The sequence below is a fragment of the Neovison vison genome, chromosome 1 (assembly GCF_020171115.1).
Source record: "Neovison vison isolate M4711 chromosome 1, ASM_NN_V1, whole genome shotgun sequence".
Taxonomy (NCBI): Eukaryota; Metazoa; Chordata; class Mammalia; order Carnivora; family Mustelidae; genus Neogale; species Neogale vison.
Window position 1 is genome coordinate 134955822 of NC_058091.1, and position 5052 is coordinate 134960873.

The window sequence follows — 5052 nt, forward strand, 5'->3', positions numbered from 1 at the left end:
CTCAGTGTGTTCTGGGTCCTGCCACCTCTCCAATCTCATTGGATGCCCCTCTCCTCAGCACTCCGGATGTCCCAATACACTAGTGTGCTTTCATATTGATAGACTGTGTATATAAATGGACAGTGGCCAAGCCATACATAAAAATAGAACTCTAACCAACAGCCTACAACAACCAGCCTAGGAAATCATCTCATTATCTACAGTAACCGGCCTAGAAATCTGGCCTGCCTTCCATGAGTCAGACTTACAGGAAGTCAGACCATTACCTCTAAAAACTGATCCAAGAAACCAAACAATAACCCCTCAACAAGTAGACTGAAATGACCAGGACTTATTAATAGCTGATAGCCTTTGCATCTCCGCCAAAGCATAAATGACAATGGCTGACTCCATTGCTGTAGCGAACTTGGAATAAATGACTTTTGCTTGTTCTCTTTGGTTGGTCTTCACTTGTCTACGGCCATACCACCCTGAACGCGCCCGATCTCGTCTGGTTGGTCTTCACTTATTTCCACAAAACCCTTCACTGTAATAAGCTGCTTCTCTTCTTGGAGATTTTCTAATCCTCTTCCATTTGCCAGAAATTCTTTCTCAATCCTTCTGATGGACAATTCCTTTCTGTTTTTTTAGATCTCCATTTGTATATGGAAGACAAAGTCTCTGATCATTCTTCTTAAATACTCCCATCCCAGACTCTTTTTTTGGTTTCATGATAGCACTTACCACAAGTTGAAATCATTTTGTTTATATTTTTGGTTTACCTGTAGACTACCTATTATCCTTACCTATCATCACTTAGAATGAACACTTATGAAGATAGAGACTCTCTCTCTCATTCACCACAACCCTTGAAGACCCTAGAATAGAACCCAAAAAATAACAAGTACCAAAGAAAGATGTTATATGACTGGTTTGGTGAATAAATATTTGTTCACCTATAGACCAGGGTAAGAAACAATTGTGCCTAGCCACCGATTAAAATAACTAGATATTATTTTATATAATATAATTTATAATACAAAAACAACTAGATGTTGGATGAGTCTATGGCGCTGCACTTTTGCTGGCTTCCCTTAGACCTAACTTGATACAGAACATCCCACTTCAGAGCACAGGATGAAAGAAAGTCATGGCGCAAGGATGCATGGGCTGGGTCTCAAAATCTCACCAAGTCTATGAATCTCAAACATTTGAGTTATATAATCCCTCTACCCATCAATTATTAGATCCCCCAGGCCTTCCCAGAATCCAACTTTCATTGTTAGCTGCTTCTATGCAAGCTACTGAGACAAAATGTTGAATTTGGTGACTTAATAAACCTTGTTAGGTCTTGTCCTTGAAGGCATTTTCAAATAATTGAAACCTTGGCCACAACTTCACTGTAGCCAAGACTATCGGTCAGAGTTGATCAGAGAAACAGAACCAAGAGGAGAGAGAGAGAAGTAAAGATATAGAGATATACAATTGACCATTGAACAATGCAGATTTGAACTACATGGCTCTAGTTAGACAAGGATTTTTTTTTCAATACATATAGTATAGTACTATAAATCTACTTTCTTTTCTTTATAATTTTCTTAATAACAGTTTCTTTTCTCTAGCTTACTTGTAAGAATACAGTATAGAATACATATAAACATACAAAATGTGTGTTAATCTACTATTTATGTTATTGGTAAGGCTTCCAGTCAACAGTGGGTTATTAGATTGTGGTTAAGTTTTGGTGGGGGGAGGGGTGTCAAAAATTATACATGGATATTTGGCTGCATGAGTATTCAATGCCCTTAAACCCCACATTGTTCAAGGTTTAACTGTATATGTATGGAGACTTAATTTCGGGAATTGGCTCATGCACTTCTGGGGGCTGGCAAGTCCAAAATGGCAGGACACACCAGCAGACTGGAAACTTAGGCAAGATTTCTACTTGAGAGTCTTAAGGCAGAATTTCTTCATCTTCGGGAAACCTGTTTTTCCTCTTAAGGCTTTCAACAGATTGGATGAGGTCCACCCACATTATGGAGGGCAATCTACTTTACTTAGAGTCAACTCACTGTAGACGTTAATCATATCTACAAAATACCTTCAAAGCAACATCTTGACTAGTGTTTGACCAGATACCTTGGCACCATAGCTTAGCCAAGAGGACACATAAAATTGACCCTCACAACAAGGTTTCAAATTAAATTCCTCATTTTTCAAAGTAAAATTATGTCATTCCTCTACTGAAAACTCTGTGGAGCTTGCAGTCATGCTCAGCTTAAATTTCCACTTCTCTACTCTCATTCAAAGACCCAACCTAATATTATTTAGTCCTCATCTCCTGCTGTCCTACCCATCACTGTCCTACAGTCAAGTCACTCTGTCCTTTGATTACCTAGGTCATGGCAAGTTTTGGCAATTATAAATTAAGCTGCTATAAATATTCATGTGCAGGCTTTTGTGTAAATAAAAGTTTTCAACCCCTTTGGGTGAATATCCAGAAGCATCATTGTTAGATCATATGGTAAGAGTATGTTCAGTTTTATAAAACAAAAAAAAAAAAAAAAAAAAAACCTGCCAAGATGTCTTCCAAAGCAACTCAAACATTCTGCATTCCCACTAGCAATGTGTGACAATTCCTGTTACTCTAGATCCTCATCAGCATTTAGTAATGGCAGTGCTTTGGATTTGGGGCATTTCAATAAGTTTGTAGTAGTATATCATTTTAATTTGCAATTTTCTAATGTCATATGTTATTGAGCATCTTTTCATGTGCTTATTTGCCATCTGTATATCTTTTCTGATGAGGAATCTATTCAGGTCTTCAGCCCATTTTTTAATTGAGTTGTTTATTTTCCTATCATTGAGCTTTAGGTGCTCTTTTTATATTTTAGATAACATTCCTTTATCAGTTATGTCTTTTGCAAATTTTATCTCAGTGTTGGTCATGTCTTTTCATTCTCTTGATGACCTGTCTCTGGAGACACTTTTGGTTTTCACAAGTTGGGGGCTGCTCCTAGCATCTAGTAGGTAGAGTTCAGAGATGCTACAAAATGTCCTACAATGCACAGGACAGTTCTTTATAATAAAGAATTGCTCAACCCAAAATACTAACAGAGCTGAGGCAGAGAAGCAGTAATCCAGATAATTTCTTGGTTGAGATGGATGGACAGAATGTTGAAGTCTCTGTCTATGGTACAGCCCCATGAAGGTAGGTACTTTATTTTGTGTTTTTCATCTTCATATTTCAGCATTTTTGTCAAGAAGCATTTGATGAAGTCTTTCCAGAGTTTTGAGCAGAGGAAAGATTCAAGCTAGCCTAGTTTTGTTTTGTTTTTTAATTATTTGTATTAACATATAATGTATTTGCCCCAGGGTTATAGGTCTGTGAATCATCAGGCTTACACATTTCACAGCACTCACCATAGCACATACCCTCCCCAATGTCCATAACCCAACCACCTTCTCCCTACCCCCATCCCCAGCAACCCTGTTTGTTTTGTGAGATTAAGAGTCTCTTATGGTTTGTCTCCCTCCTGATCCCATCTTGTTTCATTTTTCCTTCCCTCCCCCTACACGAACCCCCAACCTGCCTCTCAAATTCCTCATATCAGAGAGATCATATGATAATTGTCTTTCTATGAGTGATTTATTTCGCTCAGCATCATACCCTCTAGATCCATCCACGTTGTTGCAAATGGCAAGATTTCATTTCTTTTGATAAGCCAGCTTAGTTTTTTAAAGGAACACTCCAGATGCTAGGTTGAGAAAAAAACTATAAGGAGAGCAAAAGCAGAAGCAGTGAGATCAGTCTGGAAGCTGTTGAGTAATTCAGGCAAGAACGGGTGATACCACGACTTTGGTGGTAGCCATGAAGGTGGTGGGAAGTGGTCAGAATCTGGATATTTTCTGCAGATAAAAATCAAAACATTTTCTGAATAATCAGATACGAGGAGTGCAAGAAGAAAGGGAATCTCTTATCAACTAAGATGGGGAAGGCTGAGGGGGAACTGGTTTTGTGGTAAAAATGAGGAGTCCATTTTTGGACATGTTGATTGAGATGTCTTTATTAGATATCCAAGTAGTGAAGTGAAGTAGGCATTTGTCATAATAAATCTCTGGAAATATGCTTGTGGGAGCCATCAGTGTGTGGAGAGTGAAGCCATGAGATTGGAGTAAGTCAATAAGGGAGTGAATGTGAATAGAGGACAGAGACCAAGGCTGAGTTTGGGAGCATCCTGGCAGGAAAAGCTCTGGAGACAAGCAGGACGCAGCAAAGGAAAAGAAGCAGCAGCCATGAGAAGGGCAGAAGGAAGAAACAAACAAAGGTAGAATCCTGGAAAGTGAGTGAGGAAGTGCATCAGGACACAGTGATTCTGGGGGCCAAATACTGTTGAGACAACAAGTCAAATGAGCCAAGAACTGGCCACTGGCTTAAGTAACGTGGAGACCCTTAGTGACCTGAACAAGAGGAGTTTCATTGGGTTGTGGGATGAAAGCCTGGTTGGATGGATTAGAGAGGGCCTGGAGGAGGGCAGTAGAAGGCAGTGAGTAACAATAACTCGAAGAGATTTGTGGCAGAGAGGGGCAAACAATGGGGCCATGGGTAGGAAGGGAGAAGAGAAGTCTTTCACTAGAGGGGATTACAGCAGAATAACCCAGTAGAAGGAAAAATGATGGAAGAGAGAGAGGAGAGAATTTCTGGGGTGGATCAGAGCAGATGGGATTGAGCGCAGAGGTGGGTTGTCTTTGCACAGAGCTTGGAGAGTTTGGCTATGGTGAAGGGCAGTAATGGCATGTGGAAATGTGCTATCTGTCACACTGGGCATGCTCGCTGGAACACTGCAGTAGGGCTGGCTGCCTTTACAGGACCAGAGTAGGCTGAAATCAATGTTGTGAAACTTGTATCTTGGTAACTTCAAATGTTCCTTTGATAATGCATTCAGAGATCTATTCTGGAGGTGACCATTTCCTTCATGAAAAGGTAAAGGATGTATATGTTTCCACATTGACTCCCCCAGAGAGAAAGACACCCCGGTGGCATTTGAAGCAATCACCTAAGACCTTCTCTGT